Genomic DNA, 19,580 nt, shown 5'->3' on the forward strand with positions numbered 1-19,580 from the left:
AGGTAAGGATGGCAAAAAAATATGAGGTTTAATGCAAATTTTGCAAGACAGTAAAGGAGCATTTTTAAAAAATTTGAAAGCCCATTCTAGGCGAGAGATTAAGGGGAAAATTTAGTTGGTTTTATACGATAAAGGAAGTATGGTAAAGTTACAAATTTATAAATTATAGTTAAACCCCTTCTCAGACTACCAATTGACGTTGCAAAACTTCTTTAAATTAAAGTTAGATAAAGATATTAGTATGTCTAAATAATAGCTCTGCTTTCTATGTCCTTATAAATAATGTTTCTATAAAAAGAGAGATATAAATGCATCCTTTTTAAAAGCTTCTGTTATTTCCGGTGGATTCGTTTAGTTAAGAATTTAAATATAATTAATACTTTAATAAATGAGCTCGAAACTTAGCCCACATTTCAGAAGCTTCGTTACTCCATCACTTAGTTTGGACAAAAAGCTAATAGTTTTAAGACCAAGGCTTCATAAGTACGAGTCACCGATAAAAAAATATAACATACTTGTCAAGCTCATTTTTTCGACAATGCCTCTAGAAGGTTTATGCGTGATATATGAAGAAAGCAGAAATCAAGAATATATAAGAAGAAAATATTATTTACCCCACTTTACTGTAGGTTATAACCTAGTAGTAGTCAGCCTTCTTAATTCTAGTTATACTCAAAAAATTGATCCTTGGACACAGTAAAATTCTATAATAAGTACGCACTTCCAGTACTGTTTCTATGGCCTCTAATTAAAAAACGATGACCGCATATCTCCCCAAAGATAGTCGGTTGTACTCTTCATCGTTGGATGAACTTAATGCGGAAAGATGTATGTTAATAATTTTTAAACAGATTATCGATCCGTTTCTCTTTAACCCCTAGGGGAGCTTATCACCACATTAAGAAGCCTAAAAAGGGGTGGAGACCTCGTTTAAATCATTGAGCTTCTTGCTGTCACACTAAAAAACAATTTTCTATACTTACCTGTTAATTTAAGAGCCAAGACGTCCACCCTTTTAATTTATCAATTTATACCAATTAAAGGAGGCATACGGATGACAGAGTTAGAAATTACTTCAATATTTTTTTGGGTTGCTACACTTTAGCTTATAAAAAAAATATTTTTAAGGAATAACTATGGCAACTTAATGTTCTACATTTAAACTTTGTTATTATTTAGTAGTGATAATGTTAAGCATGAAATTATTATAAAGAAATTTTTAATTTATTAGAGAGAACAGGAACTTTGTTTTGTCACCTTTCTTTTTACGTATTGAGTAAAAAATTTTGACTACATATTCACCTCTGGAGCATTAAATAAATAGGAAATAAGTGCATATTTGAATCATTGCCATTACAACAATTTCATTGTTTCGCTAAATTTTTATAGTCGCCTTTTTTAAATATGCAGTTTTTATGATATAAATGCTTGAAAAACTGCCTGCTCCATGGCTTCCATTGTGATAGTTATTAAAACGGACCACAGCGACTATGTTTATAGCTCAACTTTAACTAAGTTTTTAAGGATGGCCTACACCCGGTAAGTCCCAGCAGTTTAATGCCTGTTAACATTAAGACCACATACCATGTAAAGAGGTATTTATCACTGTAAGTGCCCTTAGGGCTGATTTACATACCTTCTTCGTAAACTGTAGTTATAATGTTGATAAGGATTTGGGTATTTTACTCAAAGGGTAGACTTAAGGGAGGCAGAAATGAGTAGCAAAATTATATGAATATAACTTAAATATTGTTATTAATCGAGATAGAAGACTTTATGAACCAAATGCACTTTCCGGCCTAAGTAGTTGAGAAAATTTATTACCAGTGAAATTCTCTCTTCCTATTTTAAGTGGCAATGCCTTTTCCCAAAACAGAAAAAAGAAGTAGATGCAATAACCTTAAAGAGTTAGATATAACCGCAATCGCGTACAATACAGAGACGGTCAAATAGTAGACCCGTTTCTTGAATTCAGAAATAAACCTTTGCAAATAAGAATTCATGTGAAATAAAGAACTAAAGAATATTTTATCGACTTCTACTTTATGTAAAAGTTAAAAATTTTTAACAAAATTTACAAGCTTTCAGTAGCCTTTGTTAACCTCTATAGTCTTTGTAAGGGCACTTCTTTAACCTATGACTGCTTAATGGTATTAAAATACAAATTTATATAAAATGTGACACTTCATAGTCTTTAAAAAGAAAAAACAATTTGAGCTATATGCATTTTTAAAAACTACAGTTACTAGATTCATGATTTATCACTATCTTTTGGAGACACTCCTTTAAATTATTAAATTGTAGTTACCCCTATCATTTGGAATTAGCGGCCTGCTAAATAGAAAATCAGTTAATCATTTAAAATGAAGACATACCTTAAATTTTTGCTGGCTTAAACATTTTTTTTTAGCCAATTTTTAGCATTTCCGTTCACTCTAACTTCAACCCTACCTAATTCTCCCACGAAAAAAACCCCCAGCAGACTTAGTAAAACTATTATAAAGTTATTAAAAGTACGCTACTTAAAGTTACACAAGGTTCACTCCGTAGCTAAATATGGTAGAAATACGTTGTAGTGGAAAATAAACTATTATTCAAATTTTTTAAACTTGTCAGTGTTTTCTAGTAACAAGCAAAGTTATTGTAACAAACAAAACTTTCAGAAGGGCAGTAACGCCCCTGTCTCAAGGAAAAATCATTAAATGTACGAAACCGAATTAAAATAACCGTTAAATGTAATATTTTAAATTTATTAATGCATGATTAACATTTTCCTCCTCTAATTATTAATACAAGCGCAGAACTACTGCATAATTGCAGTACCATCTCTATATAGTCAATGACCTCAAAATCCCTGCATGTAACTTTTATAGCAATTTATTCAAATTAAAATGCATTTAATTTGTAATCGGCGCATCTAGTCTTCTGTGCTTTAGTAGTCTTGCCCTTTTAAAACCGTTACTTCAACTAACTAGGTTTCTATCATATCCATGGTTAGCCAGGTTTCAACGTGATACGCATAATTTAAGTACTACGTAGAAATTTTTAGTTTCTTTGTAATTGTCACACGAATCTCTGTTTTGAGTATTAAAACTGTGTAGCGCAATCGAGAATAAACCAAGCTGCTACGCAAATGATTACTTAAGATAATTTTATCTCGCTCAAATTCATACTTTAAAACATACGAACCTCAGAATATGAAGTGGTGACTCCTCCCCAACAGTATACGTACATATGTTAAATAATCCATGTTTTTCCTTATGCACGGCAGTAATTAAGCGTTCTTTCTTCTCTAAACTTATTACTTTATATTACGACCTCCTTTAGGCCTATTAATTTAGTTTAAAACAGTTTTATTGAATAGTTTCACTATCAAAAGCAGTAACTAGTCTTTCATATATAAGTATTGATTTAAGTCATAACAAGTCCTGGTTTAAAGTATTTTAGATTAGCCCAGTTGGTTAAAAAACTTCCAGTGCGTATACTTGCAATTTTAAAGGTATACGTAACAAATTAGTTATGAAGACATAGCTTAAATTTTGAAATTTTTTCTCTAACAAGCTCCTTGTTTTTTGTTTATCATGTGAGTGTATTTAAAACACTTCAAAGCGCTTAGATGACAGTAAAATTTTAAGCAAAAGTACTTGACTCTTGAGTTACTTCTGTAGAAATTAGGATTTATAAAGCTAAATTATATAAGTCCTTTCAGAGTTTGAGTTATTAAGCATATAATTAGGCTGTTATTATTTGATTTTTAAATCCGCTATAAGTTAAAAACGCTTAAACTTCTTATTGTGTTTTATAATGTTTATTTTATCATACTTAACTCTGTTATTTTACATACACGAAGAACGCGCAAAAAGGTTTTTTTTTATTTCATTTTTGTAAGCAAAATACGTTCAATTTTGGACTCTACATAAAATATTGAAAACAACCAGTGCCGTTTATTTTAGACATTTTTTAAACTTAAAAAAACTGTCATTAAAAAATAAATTATTAAACATTAGAAAGTTTTTAAAACTTATTCAACCCCACTACTTTTGAACGCTGAAGTTATCCAATATGTCAGATATAATTTCCTTCTTTATAGTGAAAACAGAAAAAGGAGTTTACTAATAATATAACTAAGTATGATTTCTGAGACACTCCGAAAGAGAAAAAGAAAAAGTTTTTATAAATCACTCAGATCTAGCTAGATTAAAGTAAACATAGTTATCATCAAGACAATTTCACACTTTTATAAATCTACACTTAACTTAGTATAGTTTAAATTGCTCAATTGTTAAACCATTTAGAACGCAGTAATTAAACTTACTTACGAAGAATACAAACGACTGTTATGTAGAAGTAAACGTCCAAGAATTCTATGAGAGCCTCTTCTAATTAAAAAATTAATAAAGCAAAAACACCATTTTATAAGTTTTTAGGTAACAAATTTCGCTCCCTCTAAAATCAGTAAAAATATTTAATCTATCATAAAAAAAATCTCAGAAATTCAAAAAAAATAAACTTCTTATTAAACCAGAAAATCTTGCTCTTATTAATTCTGCCTTAAATGTTTTAAAATCCTTACTTTTTATTACTCAAAACATTTAGCAAAAAATTAATTTTTTAAAATTCGAAAATATCAGTAGAACGCCAGCACGTGGGAAAGTATCTGAAGAAACTAAAATAATAACCATTCGGTTGGCGCTACTAGCCTACCTTAGGGAAACAGCTAACCAAACCATGTTTGTAAAGTTTTTATCCTCAAATGTATGCTCCACAACTAAAGTAATGATAAAGTGTAATCATGTACTTAAATTTAAAAATCTTTTTTTCAATATTTTTTATAAGTTCACCGCAAACTTAATCTTTAAGCATAAATTTACAATTCCTTAAGCTATCCAATCATTTCATAAGGTAAAGTAATATTTAAACAGAATAAATATTGAAGAAAAGAATTTAGTTTCATTAGCTTTTATTAAAGAACTTTTATAATAATGTAAAACAATAATACTTCCCTAGACACCCCGTGAAAGCGTTTTTTAGGAGAAATATTTATTGATGTAATAAGTTAAACTTTTCTAACTCTATTTGTTAGTGGTTATATATACCCTCTTTTACAAATAATTATTTATATATAGCATTTATAGATCTCTATCTTAAATTTTGTCTACTGCACACAAAATCAGATTAGGTATATTTGCGTTTTGGAGAATTTATGTGCAGCCCTTACAGTTTTTTTTACTGGGTTGATGATAAATGGGTTTCTTTTTCACCGCAGCGGAATGGCTATACGTTTTCTTGGAGAAAAATAATTTGACCAATTTATCAATAAAATCTTGATTTTAGGGTTGCAGACTTTGCCCTTGACCAGGAAGTACATTATGTATAACAACGTGTATTTATTCCTACTTTTATTTAAGTTCAACCTTTGAAGCTTAATAAAGAACAATAAAATAAAATTATTTACTTATATGGCTTCTCTTTTCAAGTGATTTAAACTTACACTTTGAAGTTAAAGCTTGCTTGTATTTTAATCATACAAAAAAATTTGGTTATCTTTAAATTATGAAATAATTATTTAAAACTATGATTTCTAAATTTTAAAAATTTGGCAACCAGTTATTAACAGTTTTACCTAAGTTTTATAAAGTTCTACCAGTTTTAAATGGATTTTACAAGTTGCCAATGGGAATAAGCTTTATAATGAAGTTCTTTACTTATATTTTAACAAAATTAAAATTTATAGTTGCGCAATGTTGATGTAAAACATTACATAAGTTAATAAAGCCCCAAATTACTTACAAAAAATGTTTTAATTTAATATGATTTATAAAAAAAGTTATGTATATACTTGTTTAAGGAAAAACTAAGAAAACGTATATTTTCTAAGACATTATTGAATATGGTAAATAATTTAAGTCATACAATAAGTTTTATAAAATTTTTCACTGCTTAGTAGAGGTATAGAAAAAGCAAATTCTAATATTCTTGACACTTCAACTGAAAGTGTTCGGAGTTAAATGACGTCAGTTTATAATTTTGGTACGGTAGTTGCGATCATCAATATTTACTCCTGTAATCCATTTTTTCCATTAATTGAATAATAGTCACAACTGTAAAAAATTATAATTTTGGTGGTGTATTCTTTTAGAATAACTTATTAAGACTCGTACCTAGAAAATTTTAATTCTACTGTAACTATTATTACTAAAATTTGGTAGGTTAATCGTTGTTAATATTATTTGAAAAAATAAATTAAAAAAAATTGACCTACCGTATAAAATCATAAAACATTATTGTAATAGTTATACTTAGTATTGTGTTTTTAACTGTAAATATGCGTTATGTTTAGATTAATATGTACTTTGTTCATGTTCGTATAATGCTAAAAATTAGTGAAATAATGCACAAAATGCTGATTCGCCCATTAAAATTTTAAATCAAATTAAAAACAAATATTTGAATTTTGGTATTTCGAAATTTTTTTGTTATTTTTTAATAATATATTTGGTATAAATGCAAAAAGTATTAGACTCTTCTGTTCTTGGTTGGTTTAAGATTGGACGATAATTTTTTTTTACAACGCAGCTGAGTGTGCGATTTATCTCTGTAAGCCAATTTTTTGTACTTCTAAATAAAAGTGAAAAAATCTTATTTATTAAGTAACTTTGAAAAATTAGATAGCGAAATAGCGCCCTTTATAAAAGCGTGAAGATCTTATTTTTATTTCTTTGTCAACTTACGTTAGTAACAATGCTCAACCACACGGAACTACAAAACCATTGCGGAAACCAGCTTCAAGCTCAGCGCGTGCAGTCTTATCAGCAGCAGCAATTGGAGTTTTGCCGAGATCAGCAAAATCAGCATTACTTACAACAGCAACTTATGATGCTCCAACATCACCAAGTACATCCTTATAAGCCAAGTAATACCTTTATAGATCCCCAAGTTCAATCACTTTTTCTTTTACCTTCACAAACGAACCAACCGGTTCCAACTCACATTCCTTCTCCTCATAACACTATGTTGATGCTTAAAAATATTTATAAACCTTACTATAGTGAGGCAAACATGTCAAATGGTTATAGTTATGATATGGTGGGGACAACTGTAAATTTTAATAACGGTATTACACTTACTACAAGCGTCAAAGATGATAATATTAATAACACTCAGGACTGTTTAAATGATGAAGAAACTCTCTTAGAGTCAAAGACCGATTCTAGTAAATGTTTTAACGGTACAAATGATAAAAAAGTGGTAAGCAAACATAACAAAGGAATTGATTTAGAGCTTCTAAATGGCTTTTCGGGGACAGAAAATACCAAAAATAACCTGAGTTTATTTAATAATGCTAATATAGAAGAATTAATGAAACTTCAAGTAACCCCTAACACTATAAACAGACAAAATGCAATGAATGTTGCAACAGCGCCTTTTGAGCGTAATTTTGCGCCTCCTAGCTATCCTACATCCGAAGTTAACAATGGTGTAATAACATATGCTAATATATATAATAACCGTCCTAATTGTCATGGCGCATTTGATACCGCATCAATGGGTAAGCTTTTCAGTTTTCTTTCTAAATATTAAGTTGACATAAATAGATAACGGTTTTTATTTATATAAACTTAGGACACTGGCAAAATAACTCAACTAAATTAATGGAAGTGCCTTCTTTTATACACAATATTCATCCTAGAAATATGATGTATGGGAACACGTCATCAAATGGTTCTCAATGCGCCAATAGTGTTTTTTCAAAGAATAATGAACATACCTATGAGAATAATAACACACCCAATGAAAACAGAGTACATCCCGGTATGGATAGGACATCTAAGCACAATACTAAAAGCTATAGTGGAAACCACAAAAGTTATTCAGAGGATTTAGACAATTCTGGGGTAAAAGAAAATGACTTTTCAAGCTGCGAGCTCTCTGGAAACTTTCCACTTTCACAAAGTAACCAAAGAAAAAGTAGAAAAGATTCTTCAATTTTTGAGCCAATGGAACAACCATGTGTCAATTTTGAAGCTGTCCAAACAAGTCAAAAACTTGAGGGGAACAAATTATATTCGAAGGATAAGTATGACCTTTCCTGTTATAATAGGGGCATCATAAATGATGTAACTAAAAGCAATTCGTCTACAAGTTTATACCATGAGAGTGTAATAGGGAGCGATGTACTATCTTTAGCGGACAACTTGGGACGCAATGAGGAACAGGGCAACTATACAAATGGAAATACTTTGGAAAATAGCAACGGGCCCGAAATAATCGAGACGAATTCTGCCTTACACAATAGGAATTTATCTGGACCTAATGGCGGCCAAGATGAATGCGCTAGACTTTTAAACGGCCTCACGACCTTTGGAAGTTTTCCGGGAAGTGGCGGGAAGAACAAAAAAAAGAAGTTTTGTGACAATTGCAAAATTACAGAAAGTAAAATGTGGAGAGTAGGAAGAAAAAGTGGTAGTAACTTGTGCAATGCGTGCGGGCTTTATGAAAATTCTCATTCTGGGGCGTCTAGGCCTTTTAAGCTTATTTATAGGAAAAAGCAAAACAGACGAAGATCTGTAAATAGTAGGTGTGTAAGAAAAGAAAAGGTTTGTTAAGATCACTTTTTTGTGCTATATTCTTTGGGTAAAGAAACAATAACTTTATATAATAAGTTTGTAATACATCTGATTATTTGTTAGAGTTAATAATAGAATTAGTTGTAATAAATGATATTCCTTTTATTTATATTATTTGTATAGTATTGTATAATTTTATATCCCATAATTATTACGTTTGAAAAAGTTGTATTATCAGAAATCCTGTATGCAAAACTACTTACAAAATTTTTTTTGTAGAACATAAAATTGCGAAGCCTACCTAAAATTTCAAAATTGATCTACTAAAATAAGCTGACTACTTTCGCATGTTGCTTATTTATAAAAAATTAGTTAACTGGTAGACATTTTTATTAAAGTTAACTTTTAATATTAAGAATTTTAAACCATGCAAAGAATAACCAAACTTATATTAACTGCTGTGAGAACGCAGTACTTAAATAAATGCATTTCATCTAAGAAAAAGAGGAATGTCCAGTTTGTGATCAGGTGAAGTGGAATATCTGCCTGATGAAAAACACTGTTGTGTGGTAGTGATAAAATACTAGGTTACATCATCAGTTCAGTTTCATTAATATAATAAGAAATTGTTTAAAGTATAAAGTTAGTATGTTCCTGTAGAAAAATTAGACCAAAGCCAAAGAGGTGACAAAAAAATAGCGGTGGTCGATGGAAGAAGTCTAATGCCATAATGCCTTACTAGTGGCTAATGTATAGTGGCTTCAGTATGAGCAAAAGATGCTTTCTTTAGAGTATTTATGACGATAAAGTAAGTGTTCTAAACATTCGTAATCAATTTGGTATTATAAGGTTCTATTAGTTTATATTTAAATCTTATAAGAAATTTAAGCATATGAACGCTTAAACCCAAACTAATATGCAACTACATGCAAAATTAACATAGCAGGTTTTTAATAATAATTACCAGTAATTTATACTAATAATAGTATCTTTAAAGGTAATAAAACCTAAAATAAGTAGGGACTATTACAAAGTCAACTATTTCTCCAGTAATAAGATATTCGTTACCGTTATCTAATAAATTAGTTCATATCACTTTCAATTACAAGAGAGCACGTGTTTTTGTAAATTAAACTTTTGTTTGGAATTTATTTAGATAAAAATTATATACTTGTTTACCTTTAAAATAAGATGTGGTACTATGTTGAAAAAACTTTAATGCTTAATTAAAAATTTTATTTAAAATTAACTTTTTGGGAAAATAAATAAAGTATTTTGGACTCTACAAAATACATAACACCATTATAATTTTGGTGGGCAAATTATAAAAATTAATAATTTACTCATTTTTAATAAATTTTTTTAAGATTAAATGATTCATTTGTTAGTGACAACTTTCATTTTGTAGTCATTTCATGGCTGTCTAAAAAGACCTTATTAAATATTGCACACTTGATACCAAAACTTTTTTTGAGTTTTTTAACAGGAGTGTTTGACACACTACTTAATAACGTTTTAAACTATTAATCCAAAGTCAGAGCTATTTATCTTCTTATTCATACCAAAGGACGAGTATCAATTTTTTTTTTAAATTAAAATAAATGTTTTTTGACCCCTTAAAAGTAAAAGTCAAACCATCAAACTATATGTTTATGGTTAAATGTCATTAAAAAAAAAGTAAAAAATATCTAAAATGTATAATTTTCCTTTTTTGGTGAAATGCTAAACATTACCTTTTCGACCAGTTAAGCGAAACTTTTAAACTTAGTGCGTTCAAAAGCTTTTCTAATGCGAGGTGTTTGCGATAGCTTAAGTTAACAAAATAAATACTCGTTTAAACTCCCAACTACATTGGGCGAAGAAAGGAATTATCAAAATAAACGTCTAAACTAGGATTAATTTATAAGTAGTATATAATTTAGATAGACTGGATTTATAAATAAGAAATTAGACTTATAACTAAATATAACAATGCTAATTCTAAAATATTTTATGTGAATGAAAAATATTTTTTTCGGTATTTAACCTATAGTTTCATTATTAACGAATACATTTGGCTTATAAATATTATTATAATAAAATTTTGCTACTTAAATGTTATTATATTGGTAACAAAAATATTAAACTCCTGCCTATAATCTATTTAAATTTTTTAAAAATTGCTTTTCTCGTTGATGATAAAATTAATAGTTATTTACGTGCTTAAAATATATAATATAAAAGATGCCAGTCGTTCCTGACGCTCTTCCGAGTCAAAATCAAGCTTCAAACCATCTAGGACGTACTGTAAAGAGGTTTCGTCTTTAGAAGGAATAACTGTGGCCATATAAGTTTTTAGCCTTTTATAATAAGTGATTATATAAAAATATAATTAAGCTTTTGTGTAGAAGTCGCTGTAGAAATTAACTGGGGAGCACCCCTTTTCTTACGTAACTTACCTGTACCCTAACTCTCTATTATTTATTAAGGTTTTTATAACAGCGAAAATATATCGTATAATGCGCATTTTGTAAAAGTTAACCCCATTATATGCTGAATAAAGTAATGACTAATAATTTTTTACCTTTTGTAACTTTTTAATTAATTAAAAAAAGTGTACGAATAATTTAAACTTATGTAATTCATGTACCGATTTTACCTAAAGCTACTTTTGAGCAGATCGCCGAGGATATATAATATATATATGATAAGAAGTGAAGCATTGGATTGAAAAGGCTAGTGGGGTGCTGATAGCAGGAAAGGCCTACCTCGCGAACAGAGCACTCTAGGACGAAAGGCGGCTAGTTCATGAAAGACACGATACTATCCCTTTGGGGTGTCCTGCCCAATATCCCTCCGCTATCTCTTAGCTTTTGGAACTGTCAAGAAACTTCTTTAGGAGAGTAAAATGTGTCTTAACTCTTCATTAATGAGAAATGCTAACTATGGACTTAAACTTTGTAGGACAGAACGTAGTATGCCTGATGAAAAAATTATAACTTCTTAGTTAGTAAAAAAAACTTTAGAGTTAATTTTTTTAAGAATTATTAGAAATTTTTATTTTTGTTTGTTAGGCGGTAACATTCGTGGCTGTTCATGAAACGAGTACTTTCTTTAGTAGACGCGCATATGTGGCAAGTTGTCCCAATGTACTTAGCTTTTTTTAATTTCGATATGTTGTAAAACTGTAGTTATTATGCACATATAGGAATAGTTAAAGTTTTACTACGCCGGAAGGGCATATTTTGGCAAAAAACAAGACTTCAGGTTTTAAGTTGTAATAAGGAAACTATACTAAGTTAGATCCTATAAGTAATTTTTAACATTATATAAGATTAATTACTTATAAAAAGGACCAGAACAATAGGTTTTAAAACTGTTTGAGTAATTTCATCCAAAGCGGCTTTAAAAAACGTGAGTGGCATTACAAATATATTATTTCCTTCATAAAGATATTTAAATTTTGTATTTCACGGTCAATTTTGTTGCACCTCAGCTTTTGAGAACTTTTGTATTACGCTCTTGCATGCCCACAACAGTAAATTTTTCAAAAACTGTGAGGTTGCAATAACAACTGTTAATTTTTATTGTTTACTCCCCCAACCTTTAAAGAAGGATGTCCGGGAACTAACCGATAATACTTAAAAAGAAGTTAGTACAATCGTTAATTTTCAATTTGTCTTGCAATTTCTTAGTTCCACGCAGTCAAACTAGTAAAAATAGAGAAAGGGTGCAATGAGCGATAAAGCTACTATTTAAAGTTTATAAATTATCCAAAATTATTTTTTTAAATACCTCTACTGTTAGATAGAGCTTAAATAGTTCGCGTTATGAAGTATACTAGAAAAATAATAAATGGAGTTGATAACAGATACTAAAAGGTTAGTAAACGCTTCAAAAATTAAGGAGTATAGCTTTGGGATTTTACTTCAATTCTGTTAATAAAAACAGAAAAAAAGAGTGAAAAAGAAGAATGATAGTTAAACTTTTAAACGCTAAAATAAAACTATTTTTTTAAAATAGCGTTTACTACAAAAACACAGGTTTAGTTATAAAGCACTACAAATTATGGAAAGATTTTCAAAAAACAATTTCGCTTGTACTTTTATTATATAGATATTGCGCATCTTGAACCATAAATCCTCCTGTATTAAAATACAATTGTAAATTAAACAAATTTCTTATTGCTTTTACAATCGCGTTACTTCATAAATGTAAAATTACAGCTCACTTTAATTTAATCAGAATCTTTATCTTTGTGTATATTATATAGTTTGTTATATAAAACTTTTTTCTAAACTCTTTGCTGTACTTCATTAAGTCAACAAAATATGAATACGCGAGCTCTCCTTTTACGGTCAAAACCAAATTAATTTAGTGTTTATTTTCTTTTATGTACCGGCATACCACCGTCCCTTAAGCTGTTAAAGCTATTATGTCTGAAAAATTGGGCCCAATTATTCTGTTTCACGCGGTACATTTAAAGTTCCCGAAGCCTGAAAAAATTAAGATTAAGTTGGGAGAGCAACCCCCCCCAGTTACAGTTTCAACTATTTATTCAAAAAAAATTGTAGCTTAAAAGAATATTAAGTGGAGAGAAACATCTATTTTGATAGTAACAAACAAAGAAATAAACATTCGCACTTTAAATTAGTTTATTAAATTAAAATCGTTTAACCCGAGAAGAAGAGCTAAGAAAGATATATAAATTGAGTTACACTATTATTTAAAAACAATTTATATATTTTTATATATTTATTGGATACCAAAATGTAGCTGACGCTCAAAATAAAATGAAAACAGTAAGAAAACTTTACACTAACTCAAAAAATTATAAGCCTAAAGTAAAGTAGTAGACGTTACCTATGGGGCAATGGGACATTGACCTGACGAGAGGCCTTTCTATTCAAATGAGTAGATAAATATAGTCATTGATTTGACAAAATTCTCCTTAACTGTGTAAAAATAAAAACTAAAACCACAAATAACTTTAGCTTTATAAATTTTTATAAAACAATTTTAGTTAAACATAATAGGTTTTTTAAAATGAATCGAAAGTTTTAAATTCAAAAAAAAATTCGTTTAAAAATAAATTTATAAAAATTTTTAATATTTATAGTTACAAGGCCTCTGCTTAACTTCTTAAATAAAGTATTATTTTATATACTATGAGCATTTACAAACTGAAGACCATTAGCTAAACTGCCTCTAATAAAAGCTTAACCTTAATCTATTTACGTCCAAATTAGTAAAAACTTGAAGTTGTCTTTCTGCACCCCATCTGAACCTCTTCTTATCTTCATTTTTTAGAAAACTCGCTAAGTTATTTATAAAGAAAAATTAACAGCTGAATTTTAATTCAGACCATGTAAATTTTTTTTTTGTGAACGCTTACATCTATAAAATTTTAACACTTACTATCTTAACTTAAAATTATGGTGAGGTACAATAAAAATGCTAAATAATTGAACAATAATGGACATAAAAAAGAATATAAATAACTTAACTAGGTAACAAATAAGACTGGCTTATAACGGGAAGTATTAAAATTAAATATTTTTATGAAAAGAAGAACTAAGAATGCCTCATTACAAGATAACTTTACTACTTTCCCTTAAGAGTGCTAGTAATAATTTTTCTAAATTTGAAAGTCGTCCTTAGAAAAACTTGGGCTTCCAATATAAGTTATCCTGTAAATCTACACAGTTTATTAAAGGCTTAGGGAAAGTTAGTTTATAGACACACCTCTCTTTAATAATAAAGATAGTATTTTAACGCATTTAGATATTTACATAATTTAGATTAATTAACTAAAGAGAATTTCGGTTTGGTCTGTAATTATGTTACTATTACAAATTAAAATATAAGTAAAAAAAAAGATGACCTTATCACCTAACTTCCCCTCCGATTTACTGTTTATTATAATATGCAGTTGTTAGGGGTACGTATCGCCTGCTCGTCTACCAAATTATCTAATAAACTTAAATCGTTAACGCGCCGCCGGTTGATATACCTGGCCGCTGCTACACATAAACTCGACGACAAACTAATGCTAAACCGTTTCCACAAGTAATTAAGTTAAAGCTGATTGTTTTCCACAACAGTCGCTGAGAGACAAAACTGCAGGACGCATTTGTAGCGGAACGACAAAAAAGGCTATCTCTTTAAAGCTTTGTCAATCAATTAAAAAAAACCTCTGCAACACATCAACCCCGACATTTAGGAAAGACGCGATGGTGGCTGAAAGCGACGTAGATAAGAAGGGTTCTATGCCGACTTTCTCACTGCTCAGTGCGTGTCTCCGCACTAATCTCAATCTTTGGGGAGAGAGTTAATAAATCAAGCACAGAGGATGAAATCGTTAGTAGTCTCCACACTTTCGCAACGGATAACACTAGTCCTCGACGGCATTACTAACGAAAGGCTACCAAAGTTGTAGCGATTAAAGATTTTTCCAGTTTCGCAAGTGCAATGTAACACGTTTCTTAACAGACACTTGGTGATGCTCCCCAAGACTTCATTATTGCCTTATTAACCTACTTTCAGAAGTGAGTAAAACGAGACAGGCTGTTCTACTCGTCGACTGAAAAAAAGTTTGCCAAATACATGAAACACTATTTAAAAATTCAATCTTTAAGTTTTGAAGGGTCACTCGAGGACACAACAACTCTTGCTCTTTGGTTAGTGGAAAACTCGGAACTTCCGCTTTAAAAAATCCACAATTATCGCCTTTCTTCGACTTTGGAAAAACCGTTAGCCGCGTGTGGCATGAGACTCGTAAACAACGCGCATTATATCCTTTATGATGCTTTGCAACATACTTGCATCGTTGTTATGCGGTACATTTTCCAGAAATTAGTACCACACTGACGTCAAACCATCGCTGAGGCAAGGATCTATTATAGTAGCTAGATTAATATTAAATAATTTTACCTAGTATTTATATGTATGCTACGTCCCTGATCTTCTGGCCGTGATGTGCATAACATTAGAAGCACTGCGAATAATATTCACACCTGCGTCGCACACTACCAAAATTTTGTGTGAGCGTAGTTACATCAAAGATTGAAAAGTGAGTCGTGTCGGTCGGACTGGGACCCACGACCTTGAGGATGGGCTTCAATGCCCTCAACCGCTTAATCAGCTTAGGCTGCATGTATTCTCCAAAAGTAGATAACAACTCCCCAATGCACTGAAAAGTAGCGAATGAATATAAAGCTCGCCTCCCGTCACTCAGTGTAGTCGAAAAAAATAGCAAGCAAACTACCACCGGGTGAACCCGAGGTCACATGGAGCATCGACCTTAATTAATTTGCGTGGCAGCTGCCAACTCTATTTCTTGTATCGCTCACAGTTATGATCTATTATAGGAATTACAAGGTTTTTATATAATGCAAGCAGCAGTTAGCGCGCCTTTTAAGGTACCGGCTGCATCATATAGTAAAGTAAAAGTCGACGGAGGTAGACCTAAGGAGGGGGTGTCACTTTTAGCGCCACCAAAAATTCGACTGGTTTTGTAAATGACCGTATAAGAGCTTGACTATAACCTTGCTTTTGCTAAATTCGAGTAAGATGGGCGGGTGATTGTTAATTAAAAGTTCTTTTTTTGCGGTACATGTTTTGCCCTTCTCCATGTGCCCCTTGCTGGCACAAGCGCTCTTAGGTAGCGATTGAATGCTTCCTTCTCAATTTTCTATTCGGGTTTGTTATTAAGCTGATTTCTGCCAGCATCCTGCTTTCTAAATTTGGAATGATATTCACAAAAGACAACCCCAGTAACACCCATTTTCTTCATATGTACAGGCAAAGGGGTAAGTGGTATTGTAGAGCATCAGACTTCTGCCTGCCAGCCTTGAGATGTGCCACGCTTAACAGCGTGCCCATCATCTTCGTCGACCACGCTGATGTATGTTGAACTGTTGCTGTTCTTTTAAGGAAATTAAATTTATGTGAAATAGGAAAGAATTCTGACTTATCGCTTCGCCATTCCCATTTACTTTAAAACTTTAGCTTTTAAGATTTTAGTGGCATGATGGTAAAACTTATTACCAAAATTATTGCTAATAGCAGTCAAATAATAACTAAAGCATTTATTGATGCTTACAAACAAGGTAAATTATTTATTAAAATTTGATTATTACAGAATTAATAAAAAGTTTTTAATTAAATTTTAACTTAAGAAAGTTTTTTGCCCTAGTTTTGTTAATCTTTATAAAACTTTTTTAATTAAAGCACGGAATAAACCAAAAGTTAACTCTTCTAACAGCAGTAATGTTGAATCTGTTGCCACTGAAGCAAAAAGTAATTTTTTTTATATAATTTATGTGTTTTATTTAGAGACTTATTTATATATATTAACTTAATTATTTTAGTATTATATTTTAATTTTTATAGTAAATGTAGTAAGGCTTAAAAATTAACTCTTCGAATTTGTACGTTAGTCCCTTTTTTTCTATACTATTATTCAGTCTATAAGGGATACTTCATTAACTTTTATTTTTAATAAAGAATGGATTTTGGGGCGAAGCGTTAGTGTACCCTTAAAAGAAGCCAGACAAATATTAAATGTTAGTGAAAACGCTTCCAAAGAACTCATTGAAAAAGTTTACAAATTTTTATCCTTTTATTTAAAAATTTGAAGTTAACCGTAAAACGCCCTAACTTTTACTAATCTTTATTAAATTTAATGTAAACTTAGAATTTTATGCATTTATATGAAGTTAATGAAAAATCTCATGGAGGATCTTTTTATCTTCAATCAAAAGTTGTTAGAGCTAAGGAAACTTTAGATTATTATGTAAAAAGCCAAGCCAAGGAAAATAATAAGAATTGACTGCTTTACGCTGAAAGTTTTTGAGAAATTGAAAATAATCTTTAAAAATTAATCATACAACTTTTTTTAAGTGATTTCGACTTTCTTAAACTGTTAATAAATTTATTTCTCCATTTATACTCGAATTAGTCGCTGAACTCTGAAGTAAAATCTTCTGGAATTGTAAATTTTGATTTGTTTGTGTCTTCAGATTCTTCACTTTCGAATTCTTCTTCTAAGAAAATATCGTCGCTTATGTATTCCTTAAAGTTGTCACTTTTACCAGCATTCTGCATTGCCTCCACTTTTATGTCTTTGCCGATTTTGTTTTGGGCATTGGCAATAATGTAATTAATTACATTCTTCGATCGAATCTTAGTGTAAAATTAATAAAGTTAAATTTTTATTTATTAGTTTTTTTTAAAATATTAATTCTTTATTTGCAAATTCTACTAAGTTAAATATTTTGGATTGGGCTTCGGCAGTAAAGTTTAAAGTTAAAGATTTATTTAATACTTTGAAAAAATATTAAAATTTATAACAAATATATATTTTTTTAAATTGTTTTTACTGTTAAAATTTTACTGGATAAATAATTCAATTTTATATTTACTCGAAGCCACAATTTTGTTTATTTAAAAGTTTTTTTTGTAATTTTTTAAATATTTAAAAGTGTGATAGGTTTTCCTAACAAAGTACTTTATCATATGCAAGATATGATATCGTAATATCGAGAAATCTAGAAAGTCATAGCTAATACTGAAAATAAAAGAAAATTTATACACTACTGATATATAGCTTATCGTGTTTATCAACTTTCATACCCCTTCATGGGCGAAATTTAACTCATATTTCTATCTAATATAATAAAGTTTTTCTTATTTAATGTTATTAAAAAAGTTTATATTTTTTATTTTACCCATTTCGTTCCTTTTCATTATTTTATAATTAACTATTGACAGTATTACCTGAATTTATGAGTGAAAACTGATTTTGCAGTGTCCTAAGAAATTTTAAATTTTTATTTGTTGTTGCGAAATTAAACTCGATTATAATTAAATTAGATAAATTTTTTGGTTTAAAAAAGTTACTTTTTAGAAGGGAAGTTAAAATTTATTGGATAAAATGTCCACTGTTATATAGAATACTCATTTCTATTAATTAATAAAAATGTTTAATAGAGCATGAGTAATACTTTTATAGTCTAAACTTTTAAAGTTACTTCATTATATATAACTTACGTTTTTATATTCCTTTGAATTTCTGTAGTCGAGAATTTTTGGTTTTACTTGATTGATATAATTACCTGCTTGAGTTATTTTTAAAACGAACAATAAAGTTTAAGGCCCTTAAAGTTTTTAAAAAAAAAATTATTATAATTTATTTTAATTTTTGGGACCTAATTTTTTATATAAAGAAACTGTTGTATACCTAAAAATAGTTATTGTTTTATAACTATAATAATACTCTGTTAGTAATTATGCGAGCAAAAATGTGTTCTAAATAATTTTTTTTGAAAAATTATTATCTTACTTTCCTAATAAGAAAGGTATATATGTTTTGCTCTTCTATAATTTAAAAATTTTAATTACAATTTTAAAGGCAGTATTGTGATTTAAATAACTTTAAACTGGTTTTAAAGTTTTTACTAAAGTTTAACATTTTATAGTCTGTGTTTATGTTTATAAAATAAGATTAGGCCGTTATAAGTAAAAGATGTAGTCATATAAGATTTTTTAAATTCCACTGTTTCATAGTTGGATAAATTATTACTTAAAGTTTATAAAAATTCTCTTTATTAATATATTTACGTAAACAGCAACCTTTTCATGTTAACAAAGTTAAAGCCCAAGTAGTTTATTTAAGCATAATAAGAAATGGTTGTAAGTTTAAGTTTTGCTATAATTATTAAAATTAAATTTCTTTATATAACTTATAACTCTCAAGTTTATAAGTAATTAACAGTAATTCCTTTTTATCACTTTGCTGTACAAGTCAACTCACCTTTTATTTCTCCAATCGATTCTTGAAAGTATCGATTATGGTCTCTTGCACTTTCTCTAAGTAACTTTTCAAGTTCTTCTCTTTCTTTTTGCGAGGTAAGAAGCGTAATATGTCTGTTGTACAACTTGTAAGCAGAAGAACTTTCTTCAGTTAGTGCGTAATTTTTAACATCCGGGCCTTTAATACTCTCTAGAAAGATCTTGAAAATTTATCTTATT

The 19,580-nt window shown here is 29.5% G+C and overlaps 1 long non-coding RNA gene across 1 annotated transcript; it reads left to right on the plus strand.

The window, feature by feature from the left end:
* Positions 1-16,578: 16,578 nt before the first annotated feature.
* On the plus strand, positions 16,579-17,326 carry LOC135121018 (uncharacterized). The gene is made up of 4 exons (XR_010278826.1): positions 16,579-16,657; positions 16,779-16,847; positions 17,055-17,149; positions 17,245-17,326. It is a non-coding gene; the product is annotated as an uncharacterized LOC135121018 (long non-coding RNA).
* The last annotated feature ends 2,254 nt before the right edge of the window (positions 17,327-19,580 follow it).

This window comes from Zophobas morio, unplaced genomic scaffold (assembly GCF_036711695.1).
Source record: "Zophobas morio isolate AGI-343-1 ecotype UQ-CSIRO unplaced genomic scaffold, CSIRO_AGI_Zmor_V1 ptg000478l, whole genome shotgun sequence".
Lineage (NCBI taxonomy): Eukaryota > Metazoa > Arthropoda > Insecta > Coleoptera > Tenebrionidae > Zophobas > Zophobas morio.